The sequence below is a fragment of the Oncorhynchus keta genome, chromosome 27, assembly GCF_023373465.1.
Source record: "Oncorhynchus keta strain PuntledgeMale-10-30-2019 chromosome 27, Oket_V2, whole genome shotgun sequence".
Taxonomy (NCBI): domain Eukaryota; kingdom Metazoa; phylum Chordata; class Actinopteri; order Salmoniformes; family Salmonidae; genus Oncorhynchus; species Oncorhynchus keta.
In genome coordinates, this window is record NC_068447.1 from 8,483,169 (window position 1) to 8,498,209 (window position 15,041).

At 38.9% G+C, this 15,041-nt stretch overlaps 7 non-coding genes across 7 annotated transcripts; all 7 read left to right on the plus strand.

The window, feature by feature from the left end:
* Positions 1-98: 98 nt before the first annotated feature.
* trnat-agu (transfer RNA threonine (anticodon AGU)) lies at positions 99-172 on the plus strand. Its single transcript has one exon. It is a non-coding gene; the product is annotated as a tRNA-Thr (tRNA).
* A 1,203-nt stretch (positions 173-1,375) lies between these two features.
* trnat-agu (transfer RNA threonine (anticodon AGU)) lies at positions 1,376-1,449 on the plus strand. Its single transcript has one exon. It is a non-coding gene; the product is annotated as a tRNA-Thr (tRNA).
* A 1,204-nt stretch (positions 1,450-2,653) lies between these two features.
* Positions 2,654-2,727, plus strand: trnat-agu (transfer RNA threonine (anticodon AGU)). The gene has a single exon. It is a non-coding gene; the product is annotated as a tRNA-Thr (tRNA).
* A 1,191-nt stretch (positions 2,728-3,918) lies between these two features.
* trnat-agu (transfer RNA threonine (anticodon AGU)) lies at positions 3,919-3,992 on the plus strand. Its single transcript has one exon. It is a non-coding gene; the product is annotated as a tRNA-Thr (tRNA).
* A 1,142-nt stretch (positions 3,993-5,134) lies between these two features.
* trnat-agu (transfer RNA threonine (anticodon AGU)) lies at positions 5,135-5,208 on the plus strand. Its single transcript has one exon. It is a non-coding gene; the product is annotated as a tRNA-Thr (tRNA).
* A 1,193-nt stretch (positions 5,209-6,401) lies between these two features.
* trnat-agu (transfer RNA threonine (anticodon AGU)) lies at positions 6,402-6,475 on the plus strand. Its single transcript has one exon. It is a non-coding gene; the product is annotated as a tRNA-Thr (tRNA).
* A 4,826-nt stretch (positions 6,476-11,301) lies between these two features.
* trnat-agu (transfer RNA threonine (anticodon AGU)) lies at positions 11,302-11,375 on the plus strand. The gene has a single exon. It is a non-coding gene; the product is annotated as a tRNA-Thr (tRNA).
* The last annotated feature ends 3,666 nt before the right edge of the window (positions 11,376-15,041 follow it).

The window sequence follows — 15,041 nt, forward strand, 5'->3', positions numbered from 1 at the left end:
ATGTGATTTTGCTAGACAGAGATATGGGTTAAATTAATGAGACTGGTTTGATTCAAATAGGTGTGGGTGTTCTTCCTGCAACATATATGACATTTATGGGTGCTGTGGCTTAGTTGGTTAAAGTGCCTGTCTAGTAAACAGGAGATCCTGAGTTCGAATCTCAGCAGTACCTTTTCAAACATGTTCACATTGGTGGAAAGGTCAGAGGGGAGGGTTCTCAGGTTTTTTCACCAATGGGTTTGAGAATTTGAGATGAGAGTGAGATGAGGATGCAATTGAGATATTCCAATGTCACGGAAAAAGGGCACTTTTCGAATGAGAAAAACCTACCGACTGTGTAAAGCTCCACTGTTTCTTCAGTTTATTCATTTTGAGACCAAAATGAAAAGAGTTTAGCCAGCTTGTGCACATCACTTTCAGAGCCTATGTAGGCTTTACAAAGCCAGCTCTTGAAGCCAGCCGTGATCGTATAGTGGTTAGTACTCTGCGTTGTGGTCGCAGCAACCCCTGGTCTGAATCCGGGTCACGGCACTGCAATGTAATTTTAGATTTTTTTAACGGTTAAGACTTACTATGCTGTTTCAGACATTTTTAAACTTTTAAGCTCGAGAGCCAAATGAGAAATGCAGTGTCCTCAATACCAACATTATGAAGAAATAGTGTATGATTCTGAATGTTTACTCATATCTCGTCTCACCTATGACATGTTAATAACTTACTTTGGGTCCCAAATCATAGTTTAAGAATCCATGTCAGAGGTTCTTACCATTTATTCATCTCGAGACCCAAATGAAAAATGTACTGTCCTCGAATGACCATAATTAAGAAGAAATAGTATGTGATTACAATTGATTACTGTTATCTCGCTACCCACCTCTCACCAGTGTTGCCAACTTAGCGACTTTGTCGCTATATTTAGTGAGTATTCAGAAAAAAGACAAGAATCGACAGAAGAAAGTTCAATTTTAGTTCTAAACATACTTAGGGTGTTTTTACTCACTTTTGTCTCTCCCGCGAGTTATTCCTCTCTCCTACAGCGTCAATCACAATTACATCCACTTGGCCAATTATGAAAATTATGTGATGACGTCATTTAGCGAAATAGCTACTTTTAGGACCACCAATAGCTACTTTCCTTACTGAGGATTTGGCAACACTACCTCTCACATGCTCAGGCCCACTTTGCGTCCCGAAACGTAGCTTAAGAAACCCTGTTGCTAGACAATTGAAGTTGTCTGTATTGTTTCCAATATTAGTAAAATACATCTCTTTTGTGATGTGATTTTGCTACACAGAGATATGGGTTAAATTAATGAGACTGGTTTGATTCAAATAGGTGTGGGTGTTCACATCTGCAACATATATGACTTTTATGGGTGCTGTGGCTTAGTTGGTTAAAGTGCCTGTCTAGTAAACAGGAGATCCTGAGTTCAAATCTCAGCAGTACCTTTTCATTGTTCACATTGGTGGAGAAGGTCAGAGGGGAGGGCACTCAGGTTTTCTCACCAATGGGTTTAGAGAATTAGAGATGACGTGAGGAGGATGCAATTGAGATATTCCAATGTCACGGAAAAAGGGCACTTTTCGAATGAGAAAAACCTACCGACTGTGTAAAGCTCCACTGTTTCTTCAGTTTATTCATTATCGAGACCAAAATGAAAAGAGTTTAGCCAGCTTGTGCACATCACTTTCACAGCCTATGTAGGCTTTACAAAGCCAGCTCTTGAAGCCAGCCGTGATCGTATAGTGTTTAGTACTCTGCGTTGTGGTCGCAGCAACCCCGGTTCGAATCCGGGTCACGGCACTGCAATGTAATTTTAGAAGTTTTTTTTTTGAACGAGTTAAGACTTACTATGCTGTTTCAGACGTTTTTACAATTTTTAAGCTCGAGAGCCAAATGAGAAATGCAGTGTCCTCGAAAAGACCAACATTATGAAGAAATAGTGTATGATTCTGAATGTTTACTCATATCTCGTGACCCACCTATGACATGTTAATAACCGCTTTGGGTCCCAAATCATAGTTTAAGAATCCATGTCAGAGGTTCTTGAGTTTATTCATCTCGAGACCCAAATGAAAAATGTACTGTCCTCGAATGACCATAATTAAGAAGAAATAGTATGTGATTACAATTGATTACTGATATCTCGCTACCCACCTCTCACCAGTGTTGCCAACTTAGCGACTTTGTCGCTATATTTAGTGAGTATTCAGAAAAAAGACAAGAATCGACAGAAGAAAGTTCAATTTTAGTTCTAAACATACTTAGGGTGTTTTTTACTCACTTTTGTCTCTCCCGAGTTATTCCTCAACAGCGTCAATCACAATTACATCCACTTGGCCAATTATGAAAATTATGTGATGACGTCATTTAGCGACTTCTAGCTACTTTTAGGACCACCAATAGCTACTTTCCTTATGAGGATTTGGCAACACTACCTCTCACATGCTCAGGCCCACTTTGCGTCCCAAACGTAGCTTAAGAAACCCTGTTGCTAGACAATTGAAGTTGTCTGTATTGTTTCCAATATTAGTAAATAACATCTCTTTTGTGATGCGATTTTGCTACACAGAGATGTGGGTTAAATTAATGAGACTGGTTTGATTCAAATAGGTGTGGGTGTTCACATCTGCAACATATATGACATTTATGGGTGCTGTGGCTTAGTTGGTTAAAGTGCCTGTCTAGTAAACAGGAGATCCTGAGTTCAAATCTCAGCAGTACCTTTTATTGTTCACATTGGTGGAGAAGGTCAGAGGGAGGGCACTCAGGTTTTCTCACCAATGGGTTTAGAGAATTAGAGATGACGTGAGGAGGATGCAATTGAGATATTCCAATTTCACGGAAAAAGGGCACTTTTTCAAATGAGAAAAAACCTACCGACTGTGTAAAGCTCCACTGTTTCTTCAGTTTGTTCATTATCGAGACCAAAATGAAAAGAGTTTAGCCAGCTTGTGCACATCACTTTCACAGCCTATGTAGGCTTTACAAAGCCAGCTCTTGAAGCCAGCCGTGATCGTATAGTGGTTAGTACTCTGCCTTGTGGTCGCAGCAACCCCGGTTCTGAATCCGGGTCACGGCACTGCAATGTAATTTTAGAAGTTTTTTTTAACGAGTTAAGACTTACTATGCTGTTTCAGACGTTTTTACAATTTTTAAGCTCGAGAGCCAAATGAGAAATGCAGTGTCCTCCGACCAACATTATGAAGAAATAGTGTATGATTCTGAATGTTTACTCATATGGTAGGTTACCCACCTATGACATGTTAATAACCGCTGGGTCCCAAATCATAGTTTAAGAATCCATGTCAGAGGTTCTTGAGTTTATTCATCTCGAGACCCAAATGAAAATGTACTGTCCTCGAATGACCATAATTAATGAAGAAATAGTATGTGATTACAATTGATTACTGATATCTCGCTATACCTCTCACCAGTGTTGCCAACTCCTTTGTCGCTAACCAGTAGTATTCAGAAAAAGACAAGAATCGATGAAGAAAGTTCAATTTTAGTTCTAAACATACTTAGGGTGTTTTTTACTCACTTTTTGTCTCTCCCGACGTTATTCCTCTCTCCTACAGCGTCAATCACAATTACATCCACTTGGCCAATTATGAAAATTATGTGATGACGTCATTTAGAAATAGCTACTTTTAGGACCACCAATAGCTTTTCCTTACTGAGGATTTGGCAACACTACCTCTCACATGCTCAGGCCCACTTTGCGTCCCAAAACGTAGCTTAACCAACCCTGTTGCTAGACAATTGAAGTTGTCTGTATTGTTTCCAATATTAGTAAAATACATCTCTTTTGTGATGCGATTTTGCAAGACAGAGATATGGGTTAAATTAATGAGACTGGTTTGATTCAAATAGGTGTGGGTGTTCTTACATCTGCAACATATATGACATTTATGGGTGCTGTGGCTTAGTTGGTTAAAGTGCCTGTCTAGTAAACAGGAGATCCTGAGTTCAAATCTCAGCAGTACCTTTTCAAACATGTTTGAACACATTGGTGGAAAGGTCAGAGGGAGAGGTTCTCAGGTTTTCTCACCAATGGGTTTGAGAATTTGGATTAGAGATGATGTGAGGAGGATGCAATTGAGATATTCCAATGTCACGGAAAAAGGAACTTTTTCAATGAGAAAAACAACTACCAACTGTCTAAAGCTCCACTGTTTCTTCAGTTTATTCATTTCGAGACCAAAATGAAAAGAGTTTAGCCAGCTTGTGCAGGTCTCTGTCAGAGCATGAGTAGGCTTTACAAAGCCAGCTTTGAAGCCAGCCGTGATCGTATAGTGGTTAGTACTCTGCCTTGTGGTCCGCAGGAACCCCGGTCTGAATCCGGGTCACGGCAAAGCAATGTAATTTTAAAAGGGTTTTTTTGAATGAGTTAAGACTTACTATGCTGTTTCAGACATTTTTACAATAACTCTTCCATTTGAGAAATGCAGTGTCCCCATCAACATTATGAAGAAATAGTGTATGATTAATGTTTACTCATATACCCACCTATGACATGTTAATAACCTGCTTTTTCTAGTTTTCCATGTCAGAGGTTCTTGATTTTAATTCATCTCGAGACCCAAATGAAAATGTACTGTCCTCGAATGACCAAAATTATGAAGAAATAGTATGTGATTACAATTGATTACTGATATCTCGTTTCACCAGTGTTGCTCTTAGCGACTTTGTCCCTACTTTAAGTATTTAGAAAAAAGACAAAATCGACAGAAGAAAGTTCAATTTTAGTTCTAAACATCTTGGGTTTTTTCTCACTTTTGTCTCTCCCGACCTCAAAGAATCAAATGTACATCCACTTGGCCATTATGAAAATTATGTGATGACGTCATTTAACTTCTAGCTACTTTTAGACCAAAATAGCTACTTTCCTTCGATGAGGATTTGGCAACACTACCTCTCACATGCTCAGGCCCACTTTGGGTCCCAAAACGTAGCTTAAGAAACCCTGTTGCTAGACAATTGAAGTTGTCTGTATTGTTTCCAATATTAGTAAAATACATCTCTTTTGTGATGCGATTTTGCTACACAGAGATGTGGGTTAAATTAATGAGACTGGTTTGATTCAAATAGGTGTGGGTGTTCACATCTGCAACATATATGACATTTATGGGTGCTGTGGCTTAGTTGGTTAAAGTGCCTGTCTAGTAAACAGGAGATCCTGAGTTCGAATCTCAGCAGTACCTTTTTATTGTTCACATTGGTGGAAAGGTCAGAGGGGAGAGGGCACTCAGGTTTTTTCACCAATGGGTTTAGAGAATTAGAGATGACGATGAGGAGGATGCAATTGAGATATTCCAATGTCACGGAAAAAGGGAACTTTTTCAAAGAATGAGAAAAAACCTACCAACTGTCTAAAGCTCCACTGTTTCTTCAGTTTATTCATTATCGAGACCAAAATGAAAAGAGTTTAGCCAGCTTGTGCACATCACTTTCACAGCCTATGTAGGCTTTACAAAGCCAGCTCTTTGAAGCCAGCCGTGATCGTATAGTGGTTTAGTACTCTGCCTTGTGGCCGCAGCAACCCCGGTTCGAATCCGGGTCACGGCACTGCAATGTAATTTTAAAGTTTTTTTTTAACGAGTTAAGACTTACTATGCTGTTTCAGACATTTTTACAATTTTTAAGCTCGAGAGCCAAATGAGAAATGCAGTGTCCTCTTCCAACATTATGAAGAAAAGTGTATGATTCTGAATGTTTACTCATATCTAGGACCCACCTATGACATGTTAATAAACTGGGTCCCAAATCATGTTTAAGAATCCATGTCAGAGGTTCTTAGTTTTTCATCTCGAGACCCAAATGAAAATGTACTGTCCTCGAATGACCATAATTAAGAAGAAATAGTATGTGATTACAATTGATTACTGATATCTCGCTACCCACGTCTCACCAGTGTTGCCAACTTATTCTTTGTCGCTATACTTAGTAAGTATTTAGAAAAAAGACAGAATCGACAGAAGAAAGTTCAATTTAGTTCTAAAACATACTTAGGGTGTTTTTACTCACTTTTTGTCTCTCCCGAGATTCTCTCTCCTAAGCGAATCACAATTACATCCACTTGGCCAATTATGAAAATTATGTGATGACGTCATTTAATAGCTTCTAGCTACTTTTAGGACCACCAATAGCTACTTTCCTTCGTGAGGATTTGGCAACACTACCTCTCACATGCTCAGGCCCACTTTGGGTCCCAAAACGTAGCTTAAGAAACCCTGTTGCTAGACAATTGAAGTTGTCTGTATTGTTTCCAATATTAGTAAAATACATCTCTTTTGTGATGCGATTTTGCTACACAGAGATATGGGTTAAATTAATGAGACTGGTTTGATTCAAATAGGTGTGGGTGTTCACATCTGCGACATATATGACATTTATGGGTGCTGTGGCTTAGTTGGTTAAAGTGCCTGTCTAGTAAACAGGAGATCCTGAGTTCGAATCTCAGCAGTACCTTTTCATTGTTCACATTGGTGGAGAAGGTCAGAGGGGAGGGCACTCAGGTTTTTCACCAATGGGTTTAGAGAATTAGAGATGACGTGAGGAGGATGCAATTGAGATATTCCAATGTCACGGAAAAGGGCACTTTTTCAATGAGAAAAACCTACCAACTGTGTAAAGCTCCACTGTTTCTTCAGTTTATTCATTATCGAGACCAAAATGAAAAGAGTTTAGCCAGCTTGTGCACATCACTTTCAGAGCCTATGTAGGCTTTACAAAGCCAGCTCTTTGAAGCCAGCCGTGATCGTATAGTGGTTAGTACTCTGCGTTGTGGTCGCAGCAACCCCGGTTCTGAATCCTGGTCACGGCACTGCAATGTAATTTTAGAAGTTTTTTTTTAACGAGTTTAAGACTTACTATGCTGTTTCAGACGTTTTTACAATTTTTAAGCTCGAGAGCCAAATGAGAAATGCAGTGTCCTCGAACGAACAACATTATGAAGAAATAGTGTATGATTCTGAATGTTTACTCATATCTCGTGACCCACCTATGACATGTTAATAACCGCTTTGGGTCCCAAATCATAGTTTAAGAATCCATGTCAGAGGTTCTTGAGTTTATTCATCTCGAGACCCAAATGAAAAATGTACTGTCCTCGAATGACCATAATTAAGAAGAAATAGTATGTGATTACAATTGATTACTGATATCTCGAACCTCTCACCAGTGTTGCCAACTTAGCGACTTTGTCACTATATTTAGTGAGTATTCAGAAAAAAGACAAGAATCGACAGAAGAAAGTTCAATTTTAGTTCTAAACATACTTAGGGTGTTTTTTTACTCACTTTTGTCTCTCCCGAGTTATTCCTCAAGCGTCAATCACAAACATCCACTTGGCCAATTATGAAAATTATGTGATGACGTCATTTAGAAGAAATAGCTACTTTTAGGACCACCAAATAGCTACTTTCTGAGGATTTGGCAACACTACCTCTCACATGCTCAGGCCCACTTTGCGTCCCAAAACGTAGCTTAAGAAACCCTGTTGCTAGACAATTGAAGTTGTCTGTATTGTTTCCAATATTAGTAAAAACATCTGTTTTGTGATGTGATTTTGCAAGACAGAGATATGGGTTAAATTAATGAGACTGGTTTGATTCAAATAGGTGTGCGGTGTTCACATCTGCAACATATATGACATTTATGGGTGCTGTGGCTTAGTTGGTTAAAGTGCCTGTCTAGTAAACAGGAGATCCTGAGTTCGAATCTCAGCAGTAGCCTTTTCATTGTTCACATTGGTGGAAAGGTCAGAGGGAGAGGGTTCTCAGGTTTTCTCACCAATGGGTTTGAGAATTTGGATTAGAGATGATGTGAGGAGGATGCAATTGAGATATTCCAATGTCACGGAAAAAGGGCACTTTTTCAATGAGAAAAACCTACCGACTGTGTAAAGCTCACTGTTTCTTCAGTTTATTCATTATCGAGACCAAAATGAAAAGAGTTTAGCCAGCTTGTGCACATCACTGTCAGAGCCTATGTAGGCTTTACAAAGCAGCTCTTTGAAGCCAGCCGTGATCCTATAGTGGTTAGTACTCTGCCTTGTGGTCGCAGCAACCCCGGTCTGAATCCGGGTCACGGCACTGCAATGTAATTTTAGGGTTTTTTTGAATGAGTTTAAGACTTACTATGCTGTTTCAGAAATTTTTACAATAAGCTCTTCCAAATGAGAAATGCAGTGTCCCCATCTTATGAAGAAATAGTGTATGATTCTGAATGTTTACTCATTAACCCACCTTGACATGTTAATAACCGCTTTTTCCCAAATCATAGTTTAAGAATCCATGTTTAGAGGTTCTTGAGTTTATTCATCTGAGACCCAAATGAAAAATGTACTGTCCTCGAATGACCAAAATTAAGAAGAAATAGTATGTGATTACAATGATTATGTTCTACTCACCCACCTCTCACCAGTGTTCCCACTTTGGGTCCCTAACCATAGTATTTAGAAAAAAGACAAGAATCGACAGAAGAAAGTTCAATTTTAGTTCTAAACATACTTAGGGTTTTTTCACTTTTTGTCTCTCCCGAGACCTCTCAAAGCGAAAAATGTACTGTCCACTTGGCCAATGACCGAAAATTATGATGAGAAATAGCTACTTTTAGACCACAAAATGTTTACTGATTTGGCAACACACCTCTCACATGCTCAGGCCCACTTTGGGTCCCAAAACATAGCTTAACCAACCCTGTTGCTAGACAATTGAAGTTGTCCATATTGTTTCCAATATTAGTAAATAACATCTGTTTTGTGATGTGATTTTGCAAGACAGAGATATGGGTTAAATTAATGAGACATGTTTGAAATCAAATAGGTGTAGCGGTGTTCTTACCTGCAACATACTATGACATTTACAGGCGCTGTGGCTTAGTTGGTTAAAGCGCCTGTCTAGTAAACAGGAGATCCTGAGTTCGAATCTCAGCAGTAGCCTTTTCAAACATGTCATTGAACATATGGTGGAAAGGTCAGAGAGTGGAGAGTGTTCTGGTTTTCTCAACCAATGAGTCTTGAGAATTTGGAGATGAGAGGAGAAAAGATGTGAGGAGGATGCAATTGAGATATTCCAATGTCACGGAAAAAGGGAACTTTTCAATGAGAAAAACCTACCAACTGTCTCAAGTTCAGCTGTTTCTTCAGTTTATTCATTTTCGAGACCAAAATGAAGAGTTCAGCCAGCTTGTACAGGTCTCTGTCAGAGCATGAGTAGGCTTTACAAGCAATCTTTGAAGCCAGCCGTGATCCTATAGTGTTTAGTACTCTGCCTTGTGGCCGCAGGAACCCCTGGTCTGAATCCGGGTCACGGCAAATGTAATTTTAGATTTTTTTTTTTAACGGGTTGTATTTTGAATGAGTTTAAACTTAAGTGAGAGTTAAAAACTCAAAACTCTTCCATTTGACAGTCCCCATCTCATTATGAAGAAATAGTTATGATTCTGAATGTTTACTCATTAACTGACATTCATCTGCTTTTTCCCAAATCATAGTTTTTACCATTTTTTCATCTCGAGACCCAAATGAAAAATGTAGTTTCCTCGAATGACCAAAATGATGAAGAAATAGTATGTGATTCTGAATGTTTACTCATATCTCACCATATTCCCTTAGCGACTTTGTCCCTAACCATAGTTTAAAAAAGAATCCATGTTCAGATTTAGTATCTTGGGTTTTTTCTCACTTTTTGTTCTCCCGCGAGACTCAAATGAAAAATGTACATCCACTTGGATGACCGAAATTATGTGAGACGAAATAGCTTTTGACCACCAAAGCTACTTTCCTTACTGATATTTGGCAACACCCACCTCTCACATACTCAGGCCCACTTTGGGTCCCAAACATAGCTTAACCAACCCTGTTGCTAGACAATTGAAGTTGTCTGTATTGTTTCCAATATTAGTAAAATACATCTGTTTTGTGATGTGATTTTGCAAGACAGAGATATGGGTTAAATTAATGAGACTGTTTGAAATAAATAGTGTAGCGGTGTTCTTACCTGCAACATACTTGGCATTTACAGGCGCTGTGGCTTAGTTGGTTAAAGCGCCTGTCTAGTAAACAGGAGATCCTGAGTTCGAATCTCAGCAGAGCCTTTTCAAACATGTCATTGAACATATTGGTGGAAAGGTCAGAGGGGAGAGTGTTCTGGTTTTTCAACCAATGAGTTTGAGAGAATTGAGAGAGAAAAGATGTGAGGAGGATGCAATTGAGATATTCCAATGTCACGGAAAAGGGAACTTTTTCAATGAGAAAAACCTACCACTGTCTCAAAGTTCCACTGTTTCTTCAGTTTATTCATTATGAGACCAAAATGAAAAGAGTTTAGCCAGCTTGTGCACATCACTTTCAGAGCCTATGTAGGCTTTACAAAGCCAGCTCTTGAAGCCAGCCGTGATCCTATAGTGTTTAGTACTCTGCGTTGTGGTCGCAGCAACCCCGGTCTGAATCCGGTCACGGCAAAATGTAATTTTAGATTTTTTTTTTTAACGGTTAAGACTTACTATGCTGTTTCAGACATTTTTACAATTTTTAAGCTGAGAGCCAAATGAGAAATGCAGTGTCCTAACTCTTCAACATTATGAAGAAATAGTGTATGATTCTGAATGTTTACTCATTAATTGACCCACCTATGACATGTTAAACTTTGGGTCCCAAATCATAGTTTTTCCATGTCAGAGGTTCTTGAGTTTATTCATCTCGAGACCCAAATGAAAAATGTACTGTCCTCGAATGACCATAATTAAGAAGAAATAGTATGTGATTACAATTGATTACTGAATCTTTACTCCCACCTCTCACCAGTGTTGCCAACTTTGCGACTTTGTCCCAAACCAGTGAGTATTCAGAAAAAAGACAAGAATCCAGAAGAAAGTTCAATTTTAGTTCTAAACATACTTAGGGTGTTATTTACTCACTTTTTGTCTCTCCCGACGTTATTCCTCACAGCGTCAATCAAATTACATCCACTTGGCCAATTATGAAAATTATGTGATGACGTCATTTAGCGACTTCTAGCTACTTTTAGGACCACCAATAGCTACTTTCCTTCGATGAGGATTTGGCAACACTACCTCTCACATGCTCAGGCCCACTTTGCGTCCCAAACGTAGCTTAAGAAACCCTGTTGCTAGACAATTGAAGTTGTCTGTATTGTTTCCAATATTAGTAAAAACATCTGTTTTGTGATGTGATTTTGCAAGACAGAGATGTGGGTTAAATTAATGAGACATGGTTTGATTCAAATAGGTGTGGCGGTGTTCTTACATCTGCAACATATATGACATTTATGGGTGCTGTGGCTTAGTTGGTTAAAGTGCCTGTCTAGTAAACAGGAGATCCTGAGTTCGAATCTCAGCAGTACCTTTTCAAACATGTCATCACATTGGTGGAGAAGGTCAGAGGGAGAGGGCACTGGTTTTCTCACCAATGGGTTTAGAGAATTAGAGATGACGTGAGGAGGATGCAATTGAGATATTCCAATGTCACGGAAAAGGGCACTTTTCGAATGAGAAAAACCTACCGACTGTGTAAAGCTCCACTGTTTCTTCAGTTTATTCATTATCGAGACCAAAATGAAAAGAGTTTAGCCAGCTTGTGCACATCACTTTCAGAGCCTGATGTAGGCTTTACAAAGCCAATCTTTGAAGCCAGCCGTGATCGTATAGTGGTTAGTACTCTGCGTTGTGGTCGCAGCAACCCCGGTCTGAATCCGGGTCACGGCACTGCAATGTAATTTTAAAGTTTTTTTTTAACGAGTTAAGACTTACTATGCTGTTTCAGAAAAAATAACTCTTCCAAATGAGAAATGCAGTGTCCCCATCTCAACATTATGAAGAAATAGTGTATGATTCTGAATGTTTACTCATATCATTAACCTGACATGTTAATAACTGCTTTTTCCCAAATCATAGTTTAAGAATCCATGTCAGAGGTTCTTGAATTCATCTCGAGACCCAAATGAAAAATGTACTGTCCTCGAATGACCATAATTAAGAAGAAATAGTATGTGATTACAATTGATTACTGTTCTACTACCCACCTCTCACCAGTGTTGCCAACTTTGCGGTCCCAAACCAGTAGTATTAGAAAAAAGACAAGAATCCAGAAGAAAGTTCAATTTTAGTTCTAAACATACTTAGGGTTTATTTACTCACTTTTGTCTCTCCCGAGATTCTCAAAGCGTCAATCAAATTACATCCACTTGGCCAATTATGAAAATTATGTGAACGTCATTTAGCTTCTAGCTACTTTTAGGACCACCAATAGCTACTTTCCTTCGTGAGGATTTGGCAACACTACCTCTCACATGCTCAGGCCCACTTTGCGTCCCAAAACGTAGCTTAACCAACCCTGTTGCTAGACAATTGAAGGAGTCTGTATTGTTTCCAATATTAGTAAAATACATCTGTTTTGTGATGCGATTTTGCTAGACAGAGATGTGGGTTAAATTAATGAGACTGGTTTGATTCAAATAGGTGTGGGTGTTCACATCTGCAACATATATGACATTTAGGGTGCTGTGGCTTAGTTGGTTAAAGTGCCTGTCTAGTAAACAGGAGATCCTGAGTTCGAATCTCAGCAGTAGCCTTTTCATTGTTCAACATTGGTGGAAAGGTCAGAGGGGAGGGCACTCTGGTTTTCTCACCAATGGGTTTAGAGAATTAGAGATGATGTGAGGAGGATGCAATTGAGATATTCCAATGTCACGGAAAAGGGCACTTTTTCAATGAGAAAAACCTACCAACTGTGTAAAGCTCAGCTGTTTCTTCAGTTTATTCATTATCGAGACCAAAATGAAAAGAGTTTAGCCAGCTTGTGCACATCACTGTCAGCCTATGTAGGCTTTACAAAGCCATCTTTGAAGCCAGCCGTGATCCTATAGTGGTTAGTACTCTGCCTTGTGGTCGCAGGAACCCCGGTCTGAATCCGGGTCACGGCAAAGCAATGTACATTTTAAAAGTTTTTTTTTGAACGAGTTAAGACTTACTATGCTGTTTCAGAAACTTTTACAATAAGCTCTTCCAAATGACAAATGCAGTGTCCCGAACATCTCATTATGAAGAAATAGTGTTGATTCTGAATGTTTACTCATACATTAACCTATGACATGTTATCTGCTTTTCCCAAATCATAGTTTAAGAATCCATGTCAGAGGTTTTGAGTTTATTCATCTCGAGACCCAAATGAAAATGTACTGTCCTCGAATGACCAAAATTATGAAGAAATAGTATGTGATTACAATTGATTACTGAATGTTTACTCAGTGTTGCCAACTTAGCGATTTTCCCATATTTAGGGTATTTAAAAAATAGACAAGAATCCATGAAAGTTCAGAGTTCTAAACATCTTGAGTTTATTCTCAGTCTCTCCCGAGACTCAAATGAAAAATGTACTCCACTTGGCCAATTATGAAAATTATGAAGAAATAGCTACTTTGACCACAAAACTTTTTACTGATATTTGGCTGCCCTACCTCTCACATGCTCAGGCCCACTTTGGGTCCCAAAACGTAGCTTAAGAAACCCTGTTGCTAGACAATTGAAGGAGTCTGTATTGTTTCCAATATTAGTAAATAACATCTGTTTTGTGATGTGATTTTGCAAGACAGAGATATGGGTTAAATTAATGAGACTGGTTTGAAATCAAATAGGTGTGCGGTGTTCTTACCTGCAACATATATGACATTTACAGGCGCTGTGGCTTAGTTGGTTAAAGTGCCTGTCTAGTAAACAGGAGATCCTGAGTTCGAATCTCAGCAGAGCCTTTTCAAACATGTCATTGAACATATTGGTGGAAAGGTCAGAGTGGAGAGGGTTCTGGTTTTTTCAACCAATGAGTCTTGAGAATTTGAATTGAGAGATGATGTGAGGAGGATGCAATTGAGATATTCCAATGTCACGGAAAAGGGCACTTTTCAAAGAATGAGAAAAAACGTACCAACTGTCTCAAGCTTCACTGTTTCTTCAGTTGATTCATTATGAGACCAAATGAAAAGAGTTTAGCCAGCTTGTGCACATCACTGTCAGAGCATGAGTAGGCTTTACAAAGCCATCTTTGGTAGCCAGCCGTGATCCTATAGTGGTTAGTACTCTGCCTTGTGGTCGCAGCAAACCCGGTCTGAATCCGGGTCACGGCACTGCAATGTAATTTTAAAGTTTTTTTTTTGAATGAGTTTAAGACTTACTATGCTGTTTAAGAAACTCAATAACTTTAAGCTTCCAAATGACAAAGTGTCCCCGATCTCATTATGAAGAAATAGTGTTGATTCTGAATGTTTACATTAACTGACATGTTAATCTGCTTTTCCCAAATCATAGTTTTTGTCACCATTTATTCATCTCGAGACCCAAATGAAAATGTAGTTTCCTCGAATGACCAAATGATGAAGAAATAGTATGTGATTACAATTGATTACTGATATCTCGCTATATTCACCAGTGTTGCTTTAGGGTCCCAAACCATAGTTTAGAAAAAAGAATCCATGAAAGTTCAATTTAGTTCTAAACATACTTGGGTGTTTATTCTCACTTTTTGTCTCTCCTGAGACTTCAAATGAAAAATGTACATCCACTTGGCCAATTATGAAAATTATGTGAGAAGAAATTCTAGCTACTTTTAGACCACAAAATTTTTACTGAGGATTTGGCTGCCCACCTCTCACATGCTCAGGCCCACTTTGGGTCCCGAAACATAGCTTAAGAAACCCTGTTGCTAGACAATTGAAGTTGTCTGTATTGTTTCCAATATTAGTAAAATACATCTGTTTTGTGATGTGATTTTGCAAGACAGAGATATGGGTTAAATTAATGAGACATGGTTTGAAATAAATAGGTGTGGGTGTTCTTATCTGCAACATATATGACATTTATGGGCGCTGTGGCTTAGTTGGTTAAAGTGCCTGTCTAGTAAACAGGAGATCCTGAGTTCGAATCTCAGCAGAGCCTTTTCAAACATTCATTGAACATTTGGTGGAAAGGTCAGAGGGGAGGGTTCTGGTTTTTTCAACCAATGGGTTTGAGAATTTGGAGA